General features: G+C 39.3%; 1 protein-coding gene and 1 long non-coding RNA gene across 4 annotated transcripts in view; one reads left to right on the top strand and one right to left on the bottom strand.

Annotated features, from left to right (window-relative positions):
• Positions 1-20,732, bottom strand: part of LOC136857068 (leukocyte elastase inhibitor) — a 111,754-nt gene that overhangs the window by 77,976 nt on the left and 13,046 nt on the right. The window lies entirely within an intron of this gene.
• Positions 8,397-8,961, top strand: LOC137499125 (uncharacterized). The gene is made up of 2 exons (XR_011018012.1): positions 8,397-8,498; positions 8,603-8,961. It is a non-coding gene; the product is annotated as an uncharacterized lncRNA (long non-coding RNA).

Genomic DNA, 20,732 nt, shown 5'->3' with positions numbered 1-20,732 from the left:
TTTGAGATATCAGTAGCCTAATTAAAAGAATTCATCACCATTTTCAGTCACTTTTACCCCCCCCCCCCCGCCCTCCACCCAAGTGGTATTTCCGAAAACTAAAAATACACTTTTCTTTATGTTTAATACAGATAAAAAAATTCCATTTTTCACTTCTGTAACATGTTAAGTTTTTTAGATATCCGTAAAAATTCTCATTTTAAAATTTCACCCCTTTGGGTTCCCCTTAAGTAGAGTTTCCAAAAACAAATAACCTATATTTCTTTACAATTACAGGAGATTTACACCCACTTTTTACGTCTGTAACATGTTACGATTCCAAGATATTCTGTAGATATAGTCTTTCAAAAAATTCACGCCAATTTGTCACTCCTGTTTAACCGCCAATAATTGGCTTTTCCAAAAACTAAAAAATACATGTTTCTTTATTTTTAAAGGAAATCCCATATGCTAATTATCAGTTCTGTAATATCTTTCGTTTCTGAGATATGTGTATCCTCATTAAAGGCATTCAACCCATTTTTCACCCTTTTACACCCCTCCTATTAGGACTTACTGGAAACAAAATATACGTGTTCCTTTATTTTTTGAGGAGATTCTAACCACCAATTTTTACATCTGTAAATTTTAAAGTTTTAAGATGTAGACACACTCATCTTAAAAAATTCACCCCCGTTTTCACCCCCCAATATTTCGATTTTCCAAAAACGAAAAAATACCTGTTTCTTTACTTTTAAAGTAGATCCAAAATACCAATTTTTAGGTCTGTAATATCTTCAGGTTCTGAAATATAAGTATCCTCATGAAAGGCATTCAACCCATTATTCACCCTTTTACAGCCTTCCTATTGGGATTTTCCGAAAACAAAAGAATACGTGTTTCTTTATTTTTAAAGGAGATTCTAAATACCAATTTTTACATCTATAAACTTAAAACGTTTTGAGATATAGATACACTCATTTTAAAAAATCACCCCCTTTTCACGCCCCCCCCCCCCATTAATTGTATTTTCCACAAACAAAAAATACGTGTTTATTTATTTTTAAAGGAGATCCCAAACACCAATTTTCAGGTCTGTAATATCTTCAGGTTCTGAAATATAAGTAGACTCATGAAATGCATTCGACCCCTTTTTCAACCTTTTCCACCCTTCCTATTAGGATTTTCCGAAAACAAAATATACGTGTTTCTTTATCTTTAATGGAGATTCTAAATACCTATTTTTACACCTATAACCTTTAAAAGTTTTGAGATATAGATATACTCATTTTAAAATATTACCCCTTTTTTACCCCCCTTAATTGGGTTTTGCAGAAACAAAAAAATACGTGTTTCTTTATTTTTAAAGGAGATCCCAAACACCAATTTTCAGGTCTATAATATCTTCAGTTTCTGAGATATAAGTAGCCTCATTAAAGGCATTCAACCCCTTTTTCACCCCTTTTCACACCTCCTATTGCGATTTTCCGAAAACAAAAAAAAATACGTGTTTCTTTATTTTTAATGAAGATTCTAAATACCAATTTTTACATTTGCAAACTTTAAAAGTTTGGAGATATAGATTCACTAATTTTAAAAATTCACCCCCTTTTCACCCTCCCATTAATTAGATTTTCAAAAAACAAAAAAATACGTGTTTCTTTATTTTTAAAAGAGATCAAAAGTACCAATTTTCAGGTCTGTAATATCTTCAGTCTCTGAGATATAACTACCGGTATCCTGATTAAAGGCATTGAACACATTTTCCCCCATTTTCACCCTTTTTCACCCCTCCTATTGCGATTTTCTGAAAACAAAAAAATACGTGTTTCCTTATTTTCAAAGAAGATTCTAAATACCAATTTTTACATTTGTAAACTTTTAAAGTTTTGAGATATAGGTGCACTCATTTTAAAACTTCACCCCCCCTTTTCACCCCCTTAGCAACGGAATATCCAAAAATCCTCTCTTAGCGAGCACCTACATCTTAATATGAATGTATCCCCAAAATTCCATTTCATTATGTCCAGTAGTTTTGGCTCGGCGATGATGAATCAGTCAGTCAGGACAAGCTATTTTATATATATATAGATTAAGTTGGCTTCAAATGCTTAAATCAGACGTTTTTAGTACAGTAGACGTCAGAAACATAACTGTAGTTGAGAGTAAGCTAATTTTGGGCCATGATAGCCTTGAGGTATGAAAACAGGAGGGTGAGGCGTCTCTCCCTGATAGTTGGCCTTTGGGCTGAGCAGCGGTCGCTGTGCAGACCAGAGCCATTTCAAGGGTGTTAAGTGCCGTGGGGTTTTGTATAACACAGTGAAGAATCCATTGCACATGCACATTTATAGTAAATCGAAATTAAAATATGATTTTAATGTTGTAAATTATCAGATAGATTTTTCCATTGAATGATTATATCATGTGGATATAATTGTCTTGTAGTACGTTCTAGTGTTCGGTTATATTAAAGTTGAAGAAATTGGCTTAAATTTGATTTTGTCATTAATTATTTTACTCGCGGCATCCCTCCCGAGCAAAGTCGGCATCTATACCGGGATCCAGGGAGAGACGCCGCAGATGCAACAATTCCTTTGTTCACTCCTTTCTCCCATTTACTTTCAATTGCCAATATTTTGTTCATCCCTGATCAAATGTACATGTTTTCAAATTATGCTCGATGAATTTGCAACAATTTTTAAAGTAAATATACCGAGATATAACAAAAGACATAAAAAGTGCGGCAACTCTCCCGGAATTACCCTACAGGAATCCATCCTATCAGCAAAGAGTTTTGGAAGCTTTCCTTTATGGAACTATACAAGCAGCGCACTTTAGGGCCATCATGTATGAATTGCTCCTATGGTTGGGAGTGAGACTTGATGGAAGCCCAGGATAAAGGGACGAGGCCTGCTTGAAGAACATCCAGCGACACAAGGTAATGGCAGAATTTACCTAGACATGTGATAGCGCCTGCGGGTAGTTTGAGGGGAAGATTTCAGCCGTTTTTCTTTTAATGTAAGTTTTTAAACTGGTGGTTTCAATGTAGGATTATCGGCGAAGTCTGAGGACTCCATTTCCTACTAGGAAATATGTAAAGTAAGAGAACAAAGAGTGACGACCCTCTGTCGTTTCCTATTCAACCTTGCAATGGGTAACTAAAGTTTTCAACTTCAAAATTTTGTAAATCTTGTCTCGGCTTTAAATGTTCCTCTTCTAGTCACCCCTTGTAGTATAGGATTAGCCTGTATATCATTGGGCCGTAAGCCCACTTAGGTCTTTGGGCATTTCTATAAGGGTTGCAGGTGTTTCGCCTTCCTTGCCTTTTGTTTGTGGCCGGTTATGTGCAACATTTTATTTTTACAGTACTCAATCTTATTGTGGAGCAATTGATAAGCCCAACATGGGGCAGCTTTGTATGAACACTCAACCCAGTCACTACTGATATGCATTTGGGGCAGTCGCTCAGGGTGGCAGATTCCCTATCTGTTGCTTTCCTAGCCTGTTCTTAAATGATTGCAAAGAGATTAGAAATTTATTGAACATCTCCCTTGGTAAATTATTCCAATCCCTAACTCCCCTTTCTATAAACGAATATTTGCCACAGTTTGTCCTCTTGAATTCCAACTTTATCTTCATATTGTGATCTTTCCTACTTTTAAAGACACCACTCAAATGTATTCGTCTACTAATGTTATTCCACGCCATCTCTCAATTGACAGCTGGGAACATACCCCTTAGTCGAGCAGCTCGTCTTCTTTCTCCCAAGTCTTCCCAGCCTAAACTTTGCAACACTTTTGTAACGCTGCTTTTTTGTCGAAAACCACCCAGAACAAATCGAGCTTCTTTTCTTTCGATTCCACACTCGGCCTTAACTCTCCATTGATGCTGATGGTCCTCTTGTTGAAGCCATTGTGGGTTTTCGACGATCAGATAATGCATAGTCTTCGTGTTCACTTGGCCTGAGTTTGAGGATAAAGGTTCAGTGGTAAGAATAACACCCGAAAAAGCAGGTCGGGTTGCGCTAATTTGATGCTGTGCCCTTTGATAAAACTCTACGTGATTATGGAAACCATTCTTGTGAAATTTCTGATGTAAGTGTGTTTTATAGGGATGGAACCTATGACGCTTAAGAATGCGATGTACACTGGTTTTCGAAATGCCTGTTTCGGCTTCAAGTTGGCATGTGCTGAGATGTGGATTAACTGCTATAGCAGCGAAAACAACATCTCAGCAACTTCATCCGTGCGAGTTCTACGACTATTGCGTTGCTGTGGGTTATGATTTCACGATTCACAAAACTTCACGAGACGGGAAAAACACGTCTGTCGGGACGGTGGGGTTTTGTCAGGGTATCGCTCTCTGTAGAGTTGTTCCTCGACTAGCATCACGCCTACAGTGTGAAAGACGAAACGGTGCGTGTGTGTGTGTTTCAGTACAACTCTCTTGAACGTACTATACACTGTACTGTACAGTAATACGAGCACATTTATGTGCTAACTTATATTCTCCCTAGATGAGCAGCATTTCTACTTTCTCTTTATTGGAATACATTTCCCGGTACGATAACTCTCAGTTTGCAGTGTAGTGTACTGTGTTCGAATGCACATAGATACTGACTGAGTAGCCGTCACGTGACATGTATTTCCTTTGCTTCCTCTAAGCGCAACCTCCCTATAATGGGGGTACGCAACTCTGGGTACTTGCAACGTTTACATCGCCTCTACATCAAATGAAGAGCTCAACGTCATACAGCACTGCACCATGCAGCGCAAACCTGCCGCAAGGCATCAAATAACGGTGTTCATGAACCATTCAGAGTCCGAATTTCTGTGTCGGTTTATAACGCGCTTTTTATTAAAATGGTACATAGCGATACATTTTGCATAAATCTTGACGAGATTCATTGAACTTTTGACTAATAAATACATAGTGCAATTTTAAAAACTTGTAATAGTACTCATATCGCGCTAAATAATAATGCTATAAGGCTAAATCCCCAGGAGTATTATTTTCCTCTTCCAGTTGTACAAAGAGTCACGCTTTAATAAGCGCTTTCATGTTGTAGTTCCTAGTAAAAAATCAGTCTCAAAATTAGAAATCATATTTCACGTACCAAGTTTTCTTTCTTTCTTTCTTTCTTTCTTTCTTTCTTTCTTTATTTCTTTCTTTCTTTCTTTCTTTCTTTCTTAATCTGCTTACCCTTCAGGGTTGGTTTTCCCCTCAGACTCAGCGAGGGATCCCACCTCTACCGCCTCAAGGGCAGTGTCCTGGAGCTTCAGACTCTGGGGAGGATGACCAGTACCTCGCCCAGGCGGTCTCGCCTGCTATGCTGAACAGGGGCCTTGTGGGGGGATGAGAAGTTTGGAAGAGATAGACAAGGAAGAGGGAAGGAAGCGGCCGTGGCCTTAAGTTAGGTACCATCCCGGGATTTGCCTGGAGGAGAAGTGGAACCCACGGAAAACCACTTCCAGGATGGCAGGAGGGAGTCGACCCCCCTCCCCCCCCACTCTACTCAGTTGATCTCCGGAGGCTGAGTGGACCCCGATCCAGCCCTCGTAACACTTTTCAAATTTCGTGCTAGGGCCGGGACTCGAACCAGGACCTCTAGTCACACTAACCACTACACCACAGAACCTTAACCGAGTGGTTGAAAGGAAAACGCCGAGCTATGCCATTTGCTGTTCCGATGGTGTAGTGTGAGTCTAAAGAGCATTATTCAGAGGAGTACTGCCCTCAATATCATGACACTTCGCCTCAGCTCTTTAATCAAGAGGAATTGAAAGATTTGGTTCGCGATCTAAAACTTTCGAAACAGCAAGGTGAACTCTTGGGGTCGAGACTGCAACAACGGAACCTTCTAGCTCCAGGGACAAAAATTTCCTGTGCCAGATCAAGAAGTGCTACCTTCGCTCAATATTTCGATATGCAGAATTCAGTGTGTGTATGTAGAGATGTCAATGGTCTGATGATGCAGCTAGGTGTACAACATAATCCACAGGAGTGGCGACTATTTATTGACTCCAGTAAAACCAGCTTGAAAGCAGTACTACTGCATAATGACAATGCATTTCCATCGGTACCTTTGGCTTAAGCAATAGACATGAAAGAAACTTATGAAACTATTGCTTTGCTGCTAGAGGCAATCAGATATAAGGATCATGAATGGCAGCTTTGCTGTGATTTAAAATTTGTTGCACTCCTTACAGGTTTACAGGCAGGATTCACGAAATACTGCTGGTTGTTGTGCCTTTGGGACAGCCGTGACACCAAGAACCACTATACAGTCAGGGAATGGCCTATAAGGAAGTCATATGTTCCTGAAAACGTAAATGTGAACAATAACCCATTGGTTGAGTCCGATAAAATCATTTTGCCTCCCCTTCATATCAAGTTGGGCCTTATCAAGAACTTTGTAAAAGCTCTGGATAAAGAAGGTGAGGCCTTCAATCACTTAAAAGAAAAGTTTCCCAAATTAAATGAGACAAACCTGTTGGACCTGTTGTTGGACCACAAATAAGAAAATTGCTGAAAGATCCAACCTTTGATACCAAACTCACAGATACAGTATCCAATTAGCTGCTTGGTCTTCTTTTAAAGCAATTGTGAGGGGCTTTTTGGATAACAGAAAAGACAAAAACTATGTTACCATTGTGAATGATCTGTTGGACAACTATAAGAACATGGGGTGTAGAATGTCGCTTAAAATTCACTTTTTACATTCTGACCTTGATTTCTTCCCGGAAAATTTGGGAGCCGTAAGCGATGAGCATGGTGGACGCTTTCACCAAGACATTCTTACCATGGAACACCGTTACCAAGGCCATTGGAACCCTTCGATGATGGGTGGCTACTGCTGGGGTCTTGTTAGGGAGAGTGATGAAACGGCAAACAAAAGAAGAGCTCCGTCCTCGCATTTTTCAAAAACCAAAGACGATTAAAGGTGAAAATATCTTCTGGACTAATTTGGACCTTTTATTGGCATCATGCCCATATATACATACATAGTAGTATTGATTTCAAACGTTCTGAATGTGTATTTTTGTTTGACTTAATTGGGTCAATGTTCGCTGTTACCGTTTTTTATTCTGCTGTATATCTAGGAAATTGTGACGTCATAGAGAAAAACTGATTTTACCAGTGTATTCAGCACCCAAAAAATAGGTAAATAAATCCATTTACAAACCAGATGCAAAAAAAGTTTAAATTTGTTAACTAGTGTTTTTAGTGGTTACCAAACGGCTCATAAGCGAACTTGCAGTTCTTTTCCAGTGTGTCAATATCTGCACAGATAGCTCTAGTAAATGTATTTTCTAATGGAACTTTACTATTTTCTACACCTAATATTGGAGCCATGAGCATTGTAAATTCAGGGGTGTGATTGTTTTCAAAATCCGACTAGTAGTTTTTAAGATATGGAACGTCTTCAAACATACTTCATTCGGCAACCTGGCTCGCCCTATTCGAATGTATCACTAACCAGGGTCCGGCTTCATGGCTAAATGGTTAGCGTGCTGGCCTTCGGTCACAGGGGTACCGGGTTCAATTCCGGCAGGGTTGGGAATTTTAACCATAATTGGTTAATTTGGCTGGCATGGGGCTGGGTGTATATGTCATCATCACCACTTTCATCCTCATTACGACGCGTAGGTCACCTACGGATGTCAAATCAAAGGACCTGCACCTGGCAAGCCGAACTTGTCTTCGGACACTCCCGGCACTAAAAGCCATACATCATTTCACTAACCAGGAGGCCGAAACACGCCCTACATATGAATCCTCAGCCTGTTGACATACAGAGATAACTCTTAGTAATTCTGGGACCTACAATGTTCATCACTATAACATTAGATGTAGAAAAGAGTGCGGTTCCATTTATAAGAACACAGTCAGTGACGTTGTGTCTTCAGATTTCACACTGTAGAAAAGGACTGCAAGTTCGATTATGAACCCCTTGGGAACATTTCTAAAAGGGAAAGCAGATTTTAGATATATTTAGACTTAATGATTTATGAGTTATTTGAGGTGAATATTTTAACTGAATAATTCTGTATAGACATCACATCCCTATTCATTAAATCACGTCTTCAAGGTACTGCGATGACCTACAAATAGAGCTAATGTTTTCATCAAGAGGTGTATTGTATGAGCCATGATGTTGGGAAGCGGAAAAAGCAATTATGTCACGACTCGCCATTGTTACTAGCAGCTCACTCACTTACTGCGATAGCGAGGCGTGCGGAACATGGCAATTTGTCTAATCTTAACTGAGCGCTTGACGTAAGCTTACGGTCTGTAAAACCTAACTTGACGTACTGTATACTACAGCAGGGAGTACTCTTTCAGTCCATTAAGACAGACAACACCATAGAACTGGACAGTAGCGACAACTGGAAATTAAAAGGGCGGGGCAAAAAAAAAAAATACAGTAAACAGTACCCGGGTTTGTGGGATATAGCGGACGGGGGTGGGGGTGGCGGGTTATATACATCAAATCTGAAGAGACAGGCTACACAATGGTAAGTTTTGATGCTTTCTGAGCGAATTTCAACAGAGAGGTAAAGGTTGACAGTTTAAGTGCGGTAATAATAGGTTTTTTTTTTTTTTTTTTTTTTTTTTTAAGGTTTTGATTCAATACTACACAATAAAACTTTTACCAAAGGAACAATATTACGCATCTGTTACAATTAAATGGAAGTGCAACGTGATTACACAAGTGACTACACACTAAGAAACTAAGACACTGAAGAGACTGACAAATGCGCGGGGCAAGCAGGTGAATCATACCTCAGTGTCCACGACTTTGGCAAATATGTATGTACATATACACCCCTGCTACCCTTCCTCACAGCACGTGCAAAGTCTCCACTACTTGTTGTGGCGCTATACAAATTGGTTACCCGGCACGAACATTTTGTGCGTATTTCCGCTAATTATGTTAAAATGAAAGAAAATAAAGGAAAGGATTAGCTGACAAGAGAACAGGGCTTGTACAAATTGCTTTTTCAAATAATTCCTATAAATTCTAGTTTCAGTCGGCTAAAATGCGAATAATTTCTCCAAAAAGTGTGTGTGTGTGTGTGGGGGGGGGGGGCGACTGGACCCCTTCGACTCCCCCAATCGCCTCTACTGGAACTGGAAAGTCAAAGGTGAATATTTCGATTCCAGGGACAGTCATTTCGTCATTTACCTGCAACATTTGTCGGACTTATTTTGAGAACGTCGTTTTATTTATTTCGTCGATGTATTCTGAAACACCGTTTCGTTCTCGCCACACGAGCAATGTATTCGATCTTAGGCAAAGTGATAGCCAAGTGGCAGAGTCACTGGCTTCTCAACAATGTGGCCACATTTCAAATCCTGGCCAGTACATGTGGGATCTTTGAAATGGCAAGTCACGTCTGAAGGTCCCGTGTCTATGATCACGATATCAACAATGACTTAAAGGTTGCTTTTTTGTCGGCATTGGATCTTGTGCCCATTTAATTCGTTACAATTTTAAAAAAGGCATCGATCCAGCGCCCAGGTGACCTCGAAACGAGCCTTTATCTGGCCTTTTATTTAGTAAGATTTACCGCCTATGCTCAAGGACGAAGGATCGAATCCCGAGCAGTTTGGTTAGCACTTGAGGCTACTTAAATTAGAGGGACAGTGTAAGTAGTTTTCATTTGCACGATAAAGAACCCCTCTACAGGCCCCAATCCCGACGTCTCTCCTATCCCATCGTCACCATAAGACCTATATGTGTCGGTGTGACGTAATTCAGATAATAATAATAATAATAATAATAATAATAATAATAATAATAATAATAATAATAATAATAGCAAAGCAAAGTCACCTCCGTACAGGCCATGAAGGCCCTTGGAGGAGTGGAAGGTAAAGGCTTCCACCATTGTTAACCTCGGCACGTGATGGGGTAGAGTGGTTAGCTCTACGCCCGGCCGCCTTTGCCCCCAGGAATTAACCTGGTACTCATTTTTGGTGTAGGCTGAGTGAACCTCAGGGCCATATGCACCTCCGGAAGTGGAAGTCTCGTTTCTTAAATTTTACGACTTCCTGACGGGGATTCGAACCCACGTCCTTCCGGGCGAACCGAGCACGCCTTTACCGCCTCGGCCAGGCAGCCCCTCAATAATAATAATAATAATAATAATAATAATAATAATAATAATAATAATAATAATAATAATAATAATAATAATAATAATAATAATAATAATATGCCCTTAAAGTCTGTTCGATAATTGGGGATTATGACTCAGTATTTCCGAGGTTCGGTAGTGCTTGATTCCGCTTCTAGAGTTACGTGGAAATTTCCGGAAAATATATCAGAATTAAAATAGGACTAACGAGGGAGTTAGATCAAGTTGCGATTGCAAGTCAGTCGTGGTTTATGTGAAAGGTAGTAAATGCACAAAACGTAGGCCTATGTGTCATCGTCAGTTACGTTATAAGTTATAATCACCTGACCATGCCTGATATCAGATCATAATTTATTGCAGTCCTTTTAGACGTCGTAAATATGTCGACGCGAGCTGATTCAGAAATGCAGTATTCAGGGAATGTCTCTTATGATCTGCTATCTTGAGTGTTTTTTAATAATTTGTTCTTGGTTATATATTATACGCGAATTTCATTCATTTACAACTTACATTTATAGAGTACGATTATTTTGAACACTGTACTAAAATTCATTTCTTTCTTCGAATAGGCCTATTTGCTTGCTTGTTCAATCGTTGGGCTTTGATACTTGCCCAGCCCCTTTCTTTCCTCTGACCAGGCGGTGCCTTCCTTCTATAGATATTCTTTTTCCTAAGAACCACGGACTTCTTTCAGGATCTGCCTCAGAGTCCGTCTTTTTTTTTTTTTTTTTTTGTAAGTCTGTCAGCCTCATTTCTTTTTCGTTCTTCTCAGTCTCTGTCACCCAGGTTCTACAGACTTTCTTCTTTCGCCAAAAGATGAGCAGGTGGTTGGTCAGTCTGTTGGGAGAAAATCTTGCTACATGACCACAGAAAGCTTCCCTCCTTCTCCTGGCACAGTCAGCGAGCCTCTCTGTCTGGGAGTAGAGCTCTGAATTGTAACATTTCTGTCATCCCCCATCTTCCAGTACCAGGCCTAGGATCTTTCTGGGTATTCTTCTCTGACTTCCAGTTTCTCAATAAATCTTCTCTGTTTAGTGCCGAACACTCCACGGCATACAGGGCTTCCAGGCGGATGACTGTTGTGTAGTGCTTCAGCTTCAGATTTCGCGACAGGCATCACTTATTGAAGGTGTTTTGAGTCACGCGATAGGCCATTCTCAGCTTGTTTACTCTCGCGTAGAGTTGTTGATAATTTTTATAATATTCTGGATTTTTGCAAAGTTACTTATAAGCAAAATATATTTCATTTAGTACTATTAAAGTACGGTATAATATAACTTTTGCATTTGAGAAATGTTGGTGATATAGGGAGCCACTTCCCATATTTCGACTCATTTTGTGCTACCATTTTCACTTTATCCTTCAAGTTTGTCTGTCTCGAACTAGTTTTTCATGTGTCGATGACGATTCTTTTAGTTTTGTCGTAACTGCCAAATGTTGCCTTTCGATATAATTTTGTACGGAATAATTTGTTCATACCAGTTTTAAAATTTTAGTATAAATATTCACTAATGCGTACTTTTTGAAATGGGAAAGACTTACACTTTTTGTTCGATTAGCATAATCTTACGTAAGAAAGGGCTAATATTTTATCAATCGTGTACACCAGTAAAGGTATAAATGCAGCACATTTAAGATTCTGATTACGTCTACTTACATACGCATATTGTTACACGTTATCCTTCTTCTTCTTCTTCTTTTCTAGCCTATTTCAATCCAGTGCTGGATATAGGCCTCTTCCATATCCTTCCATTGTCTTCAGTCTTGAGCCACTTGGAACCTGCGTGTTCCAGCCAACAGCTTTGTCATCGAGCCATCTCTTCTGGAGTCTTCCAATGCCTCTCTTGTGTTCCCAGCGACCACGGGGCCCTTAGCTGAGTCCTGGCATTGCTTCCACTTACTTGTGCCAGGCTCCTTACTTTTATCTATCCTATCCGACCTCTCTTGGTCAACTCTTGTTCTTTTCCGACCCCGAAGCTATTAGGTTTGCGAGAGCTAGGGAGTCTTTCATTTTCACGCCCTTCGTGGCCCTTGTCTTCCTTTGGCCGATATCTTCATTTTTCGAAGTGTCGGACCCCTTCCATAGTTTTCTTCTGATTAGTGTTATATAGAGGATGGTTGCCTAGTTGTACTTCCTCTTAAAACAATAATCACCACCACCACCATCTTGTGTTCCCATGGTCTCCAGTGAACGATCCTAGAGGTCCACCTGTTGTAGTCTTGTCGAGCTACGTGTCCTACCCATTGCCATTTTAGTCTTGCTACTCTCTCTAGGAATTCTGTTACATTCATTCTTCTCCTGGTATCCTCTGAACGGATCTTATCCCTAAAGCTGATCCCTAGCATCTATCGATCCATGGCTCGTTGCGTTCGCTGAAGCTTGCGAGCACTTTCCTTCGTCTGAGTCATCGTTTCCAGACCGTAAGTAGTAACTGGCAGCACGCACGTATTATAAACCTTGGTCTTCAGGTTAATTGGAACATCCTTGTTGGTCAGGATGAATCCTGTTTTCGGAATGCTATCCAACTCATACCTATTCTTCGAGGAATTTCTGCACGTTGGTTGTCTTTTCCAAGTTTTATCTTGTACCCAAGATAGATGTACTCATCGACAGCTTCTGTATATTGGTTTCCCATTTTAAGTGGTTGACTGTCTGTACTTAGCATTTTCGTTTCATTAATGTTCATTTCCAAACGAATCTTAGCAGAGGCAGTATTGAATTCTTGGATTATGCTTTTTAGCTCATCTAGATTTTCACTTATGAGCACAATGTCATCGGCAAAACGTAGGTGATTCAAATATAACCCGTTGATTTTTATTCCTTTATTATCCCAATGAAGGTTTTGAATACATCTTCCAAGGCAAGGGTAAACAGCTTTGGAGAGATTGTGTCACCTTGTCGAACTCCTTTGCCAACTGGGATTTTATTGGTGATGAGGTCTTCGTCCACTCTGTCTACCATTGTTGCTTGATCATAAATGTTTTCCAGGAGCTTTATATACCTTGAGTTTATCATGACATTCTGAAGTGCCTTCATGATTGCCCAAATCTCCACTGAGTCAAAAGTTTTTTTATAATCAATGAAGGCCGGATGAATCTTGATGTTGTACTCAGTGTTCTTTTTTCAAGAAGAAGACAAATAGTCTGGATTGTTCAACAGTTGAGAAACCTTACGAAATTCCGAACACCTTCCATAAACGTTATCCATTTAGAATCAATGCATCCCCACACTACAATAAACTATAATAAATAAATAAATAAATAAATAAATAAATAAATAAATAAATAAATAAATAAATAAATAAATAAATAAATAAATAAATAAATAAATAAATAAATAAATAAATAAATAAATAAATAAATAAATAAATAAATAAATAAATAAATAATATTATTGTTTTACGTCCCACTAACTATTTATGACGTGTTTCGGAGACGTCGAGGTGTCGGGATTTTGTCCCGCACGAGTTCTGTAACGTGCCCATAAATCTACCGACACGAGGCTGACGTATTTCAGCACCTTCAAATACCACCGGATTGAGGTGGGATCGAACCCACCAACTTGAGGTCAGAAGGCCAGCGCTCTACCGACTGAGATACCCAGCCCGGCGAATATGTAAATCAAACAGGGAATAAATTCCCCCTTCTTTTTATTTTATTTTATTTTATTTTATTTTATTTTATTTTATTTTATTTTATTTTATTTTATTTGTTATAAGAAAGCAACCATATCGAATTCAGTTGCAACGGAACCTCAAAGAGAGACAGGAAGACAAACAATCGACAATTTTATTTATACAGTGCAATATATTTCTAAGTCTCCGACTGCAGGTTGTAAACTAACGAGAGTGTAAGAGAAACAGAGGCAAGAAAAGTGCATCAAAGCGTTAAAGCAATTCAACAGTTTTTCACTTGGACTGGTTTCACTGTTTTTGTTCGTCCTGCTGCTCCTGGTACTTTCTTGGCGAATGATTCAGTATTACTGACAGCAAAACATCTCACGAACGTCCTACATCAGTTACGCGTGCTGAAGACTCACACATTTTGAGATAGAATTGATGGGTTTGTGTATGTATTTTGTTTTTAACCATTTATTTACAGCATGCTCCATTACATGAGAGTGATACTACATGCTTGGAGTAATCATATAACAAATTTAACGTAATTTCCTAATTACATGTGAGATACATTCATAATTTGATGGCTGTTATAATGTGCATAAATAATCTAAATAAAACTATATCATTTTCTCACAGTTGTTCAAATACAATTGAGTTCGTGAAACGTGAGAATTGTTTAAAATAATTTTTGACACCTGCTTTTGCTCACTGGCCATGATTCTGTACCTAAAATATCTTTAATTAAAAGGCTTCTTTCTCTCTCAAGTAATTCACAGTGAAATAATAAATGGTCAACAGTTTGATCACCGGCACTGAATGGACATACAGGACTATCTAAAATTTTGAAACGATGAAAATATGCTCTTAATTTTCCATGACCCGTTACCGTACAGCGGTGAAATTTGGTGTTGTATAAATTTGTTGGGAAAGTGCCTATTGCATGGGGGATAAATGATTTTGTTTGTGAATCCCTCGTCGTTTGATCCGATTCACTCTGTCATTTTCTTAAGCTCTTATCCCTCATTTCCTTAATCAAAACACTTTTAGGAATTTTGCAGTAACACTCACTAAGTTCACTGTCGTGCGCTGCTTCCTTGGCCAGAATATCCGCGAGTGCCGAGTTCGTTACCTTAGTTCCCAGCGTGGGCCTTAATCCAGGTGAATCGTACGTATGTCTGTTTGAATGTGCGTAAGTACGGTATATAAGAAGAAGAAGAAGAAGAAGGACGAGGAGGAGAAGAAGAAGAAGAAGAAACTCAGTATGTCGTAGAGAGCGTTCAAAACGCGAGGCTCCCGCGGGGATAGATTTCTGAGGCCTCGAATTACCTATTTATAAGAGAATATGGAATGTATCACAGTTTGCCAGAAACAACCTGTGATAACAGATTGATTTTCATAACGCCAACTTTCTGTGAATGAAGGCTTGTCTATTGAAATTAAACAAATAATTTTACTTGATTGTCGATATTGAGATTTTATTCACTTAGACTCGAAAGCACAGCAACGTAATATTTCATTACAAATATCCCACACACACTGGCCATGATTCGGACCACGGCCGCCTTGGCCAGAAACCAGCGACGATGCACTCGGTGTCACGCCCTATTTGTAGGTATTGAACCCTTTGGTCCATATTGAGGGATACCTACCTTTCTTACCTATCAGCAAAGTTCATGAGATCTGTCTCTTGGGTCGTTTCGGGTTCTTCGTCACTTGCTGAGGTAAAGGTAGGGTTCATTAATTCTAATCTATCTACTGGAATGAAAGGTCTATTTAAAAGATTCCTATTTATTCAGGAAATTTCTGAAGCATCATGGTATGTCAACAGTATCAGAGAAGTCAATTGTGTCCCCTGGACACCACAATCACCTTTACATAAACGTCAGAACACTGGTGTGAGACTTTAACGTACCTGCCTGACGGGCATTCTTACTAGAAACCATTGTCTCAATTATTAATCATTTAAGAAAGGAAAGTCTGGAAATCCTTAAATTCGGCTTCCATGTGAGACCACATGTACCATCATAGTGATTCGTTATGGTCCAGCCCTCGTAACACGAACTCTGGACTCTGGGAATAATTAAGGCCGTCCAATCGGTGTGTGCCACACAGTGGTTCTACGGCATGGACCCTTAATTGAATCGATGTGACCTGCGTCTATGTCATGGACCGACATCTACTCTTCTAAGTTACTTTAAAGTCATTGTGGATGATGACCGCAAGGAAATGATGCTACAATGGCATATGGCCCTAATCTAAGTCACTGAGGTTGATGACCCCCTGACCATCCAAGTTTCTAGGCTGAAGGCTAAACACAATTAAGTTACATCGGTTTATGACCAAAGTTCCACTTTACTATCCCCAGCACATTCACTGCTCAATCAATCAAAGTTCAATAATTACAACAATAGCAATGCTCACAAACTTTGTGGCAGTAAAATCCATTTCCTTCGGATATGTCCCCTTAATCGTTACTTTACATGTTAACATTCCCCAGAAAACAAACTTAAATTTCCAGAATGCATCTCCAAGTTATTCGCTTGATTAAAGTTATTTCAAATGCGGTTTCACTGAATTTAATATTTAAATAAATTTAAATGATTTAACGAAATATTAACGAACAACAAATTTTATCTCCGCGGACTCTGGTTTCTTCACAAATTTCTACGCAGCTGTGATGTGAGTTCAATATTGCGATGTTTATCTGGCTGGAAAAGAATTTTGCATAATTCATGTCCAGCTATATATATCCTGTCTCGTGATATCACGCTTAAAAATCTAATCTAGTCCTAACCGTTATTAACACTTGGATATCCTAATAATCTACGTACAAACCAAACAACTCGCCATATAAATACGATGTCATATCTCGTCATTACCATTATGAATTTTGCACACCCCTCACAGACAAACCGATCATCACGACCATCGCTCTATATTTTGGACAACCCTGAAATTGGGTTACTCTGTTCCTTATACTCAAAGTTCGTGATTTCAAACGTTCACTACGTCCCCAATTACAGTATTTCACAATACTTAGATCATTACCGGCTATGAATTTCAACTAAATCCAGCATTTTAACGTTTTCCCTGGCCGAGAATTAAAATCTCAATTCCACACGGGTCCCGTTATATCCCCGCTGTCAGCTGATGCCACTCATCCCCCCAAACTCGCTTGGCAGTTACAGGAAACACCTGGTTTATTCACAGTTGACTGACTTCTCAAAATGCTCCCTTTAAACTCTGCCGACATAATTAAACAAATACGATATTCTAACCAACAAAATGCACAGATTATGCTTCAAGATGCCCACACTAATTATACGCGTCGCCAATTGATACCGCTATGGATTTCTATGAACTTCTTTCCATTCCCAACATATAAAATATTCCTCGGGCTATCATGTCCCGGCTTCAATGACAGGATTCTAACCTGATTCGCACATCTCATCTCAACTCATATAAAACACTCCTCGGGCTTCCGTGTCCCGGCTTCAATGACAGGTCCAACCTGATTCACAAAACTAACCTCTGTTTCCCAGCTCCACAATTATCATCGACAAAGAACTGGAATGAAATCCTCACTAGAAATCCCGACGTCTAATATCGCACAATGCATTAATCATGAATAACTTCGCATAAATGATATCGTATTTAATAACTTGATTTTTACGAGAAATGACTGAAACATTCTACTAGATCTTTTATTGTCAGTCAGACACAGTTTAAAATGGGCATTAAAAAAACGTTTCTCTCCGTGACCAAATTCATCACCCTAGGTTCTCACCCGACAGCGCGCTTCCGCTCAATTGAAAATGAGTGACCATGGATTATTATTATTAACGTCAAATTGCAGACAGAAGAATTTTACGTCGAATGAACATCTTAATTTGACATCACAAAATATAGGCAGTACACTCACACGGATGACGATCTACATTGGACGTGATATCACTTCCGAACCCTATTCAATAACTTTTTACAACATTATACGGCACTCGCAAGACTTCAAACTTTTATCCAAGTGGAAAATAAAACAAATGACTCTTTTAGTCGTACTCTCACATTTACAAAACTTAGTAGGGGTGACCACTGCGTCGTATATCCCCATTCAAATACAAGAAATCACGAGACAAGATATAAGAGGTAGTAAGATGGAAAGTCACCTACCTCATGTCGTCACGCCAGTATTCGTCATAGGGCTCACCTGTGACCCTGGCATTTTATTTAGCCATTTTTACATTCATGGCTTCACAGTTCATTATTAATTTTCTTCAGGTTTCCTGGAATAAAGCATAAAAAAAAGAAAATACCCTTCACTTGTTTGTTGAGTGCATACGATGGACTATAGTTATTTACGCACACGAATTAATCACATTAGAATTCATTCAGTACTTTAACCGTCCTATCTGGTACAATTACTTCACTCAAGAAAACTATCTCCTCATGGAGTCAAGACTTAGCCGCAATGGCTAAAATCTGCAGTTGAACTCAGTCTACTTTCGTTGGTTTGATTTCGCAGAGCAGCTCAACAATTTTTCGTCCGCTTTGTTTCACAAATGCCGGAGAAGGAAGCTTCGTCATGGCGTCCCTTCATATTTATAGCAGTTACCCCCTCTCTTCGGATCTCTCCCTTTGCCGCCAAGAAAATTTCTATAAATTTTCTGACTTACCTAAACTGCAATTTCAAGAGTTTTGAAAGTGACTACATGCTTGCTACATTTCTGGCGGCAGTGTCCACGGACATTCAAAAATTTTACGGGTTCGATTTGTGAGATGATTGACCCCCTTTGATAGGCACTATATTTTTGACTTGGCGTAGTCACGCCAGGTACACGCGCTTTGAAATAGTTCATAAAAATGACTTGAGATTCTTCCGCCGTCGACACGTGTGGTTGACGTCACGTACCCCAGAGCGTGGGACCGAAGGTAATCACCCCCTCGTCACGTGTCAAATCCATGCTATCAAGAATCCAACTTTTAGTTTAATTGTTACATTATGCATAATGTTCTTAGGGCACAAAGGTCATGGGTTCAGTATGTATGTATGTATGTATGTATGTATGTATGTATGTATGTATGTATGTATGTATGTATGTGACTAATTTGGGTGAAAGTACCTCATGGGGATCACTGTAAGTACCTAGGTGCAATAACATTAACGAGGTTGTAAGTAGAGTTCAAGCATCTCTTCATGTGGTTATGATTATATTTAGGATTTGTTATTAGGATGACCGGGTGAGTTGGCCGTGCGGTTATGGGCGCGCAGCTGTGAGCTTGCATCCGGGAGATAATGGGTTCGAACCCCACTGTCGGCAACTCTGAAGATTGTTTTCCGTGGTTTCCTATTTTCACACCAGGCAAATGGTGGGTCCGTACCTTAATTAAGGTCACGGCCGCTTTCTTCCCACTCCTAGGCCTTTCCTATACCATCGTCGCCATAAGACCTATCTGTGTCGGTGTGATGTAAAGCAAGTTGCAAAAAAAAAAAAAAAAAAAAAAAAAAATTAATAGGATGTAAAGGAGAGGTTGTATAAGTCTCTGGTAAGACCACTATTATTAAAGTATGATTCCGGTGTGCGCGACCCACACCAGGATTACTTGATTAGTTGAACCAAAGAAAAACAGTACGATTTGTCCTGGATGATTTCCGACAAAAGAGTGATGTTACGGAAATGCTACAAGGTTTTGGGCTGGGAAGACTTGGGAGTAAGGAGAAGAGCTACTCGACTAAGCGGTATGTTCCGAATGAGAGATGGCGTTGAATGAATTTAGTAGACGAGTAAGGTTGAGTGATGCTTTTAAAAGTAGGAAATATCACTATATGAAGATAAAATTTGAATTCAGGAGGACAAATTGGAGCAAATATTCGTATGTAAGTAGAGGAGTTAGGGATTGGAATAATTTACTATAGCAAATATTTGATAAATTTCCGATTTATTTAAAATTATTTAAGAAAAGACTAGGTAAACAACTGACAGGGAATCTGTCACCTGGGTGACAGCCCTAAATGCGGATAAGTGGTGATTGATTGATTGATTGATTGATTGATTGATTGATTGATTGATTGATTGATTGATTGATTGATTGATTGATTGATTGATTGATTGATTGATTGATTGATTGATTGATCGGTCTATTTTGAACAACAGTGATAAAAGCAGTGACGCAGAAAAGAGCGAGAATATCAGAGAACTGACCGTCAGTTTCTACAGCGACAACGAGCAGTGGTAGACATGATGTGGCAGTATATATATTATTTTTCACAATGTGTTTTACGTCTCACCGACACAGATAGGTCTTCTGTCGACAATTAGATAGGAAAGGGTTAGGAGTGGAAATTAAGGAGTTGTAGTCTTAATTAAGGTACAGCCCCAGCATTTTGCTGGTGTGAAAATGGAAAACCACGCAAAACCATCGTCAGGGCTACCGACAGTTGGATTCGAACCCACTATCTCCCGAATGCAAGCTGACAGCTTTGTGACTCAAACCCCGCAGCCACTCACTCGGTGTATGTGTGTGCCAACATTGCAGCTAACCTTGTTGTTCTAACAACACACAGTTGGTGTCATTGCACTTGTAAGACAGTCGTTATTCTCGCCAGTTAGCGAATGGCTATGATGATGATGATGATGATGATGATGATGTATGCAGAAGAATGTTATACAAATTAAGATCGATATTGCTGATGCTAGTCAAAGTAACATCTACTGTAATTCTATGTCGGTGTAGTAATGTCATTGTACTGAGTATTATCCAAAGACCAGGAAGATTTATAGAAAGGCGATAACCTACATGTTAGGCCTCTTAAAACAACAATCATAATCATCATCATCATCATCATCATCATCATGATTTATAGAACTCACGTGTGTAGATGAGTGGGTTAGATTACGTTACACGATAGGACAGTTCGAAGATCAGGTGTACTTCAGGCGCTGTAAGCTATCTTCACTGTGATTCCTGACCTGCTTGTTCCTTTCTCAGT

The sequence above is a fragment of the Anabrus simplex genome, chromosome 1 (genome assembly GCF_040414725.1).
Source record: "Anabrus simplex isolate iqAnaSimp1 chromosome 1, ASM4041472v1, whole genome shotgun sequence".
NCBI classification, from domain to species: domain Eukaryota; kingdom Metazoa; phylum Arthropoda; class Insecta; order Orthoptera; family Tettigoniidae; genus Anabrus; species Anabrus simplex.
This window is presented reverse-complemented; position numbering and strand designations above follow the sequence as displayed.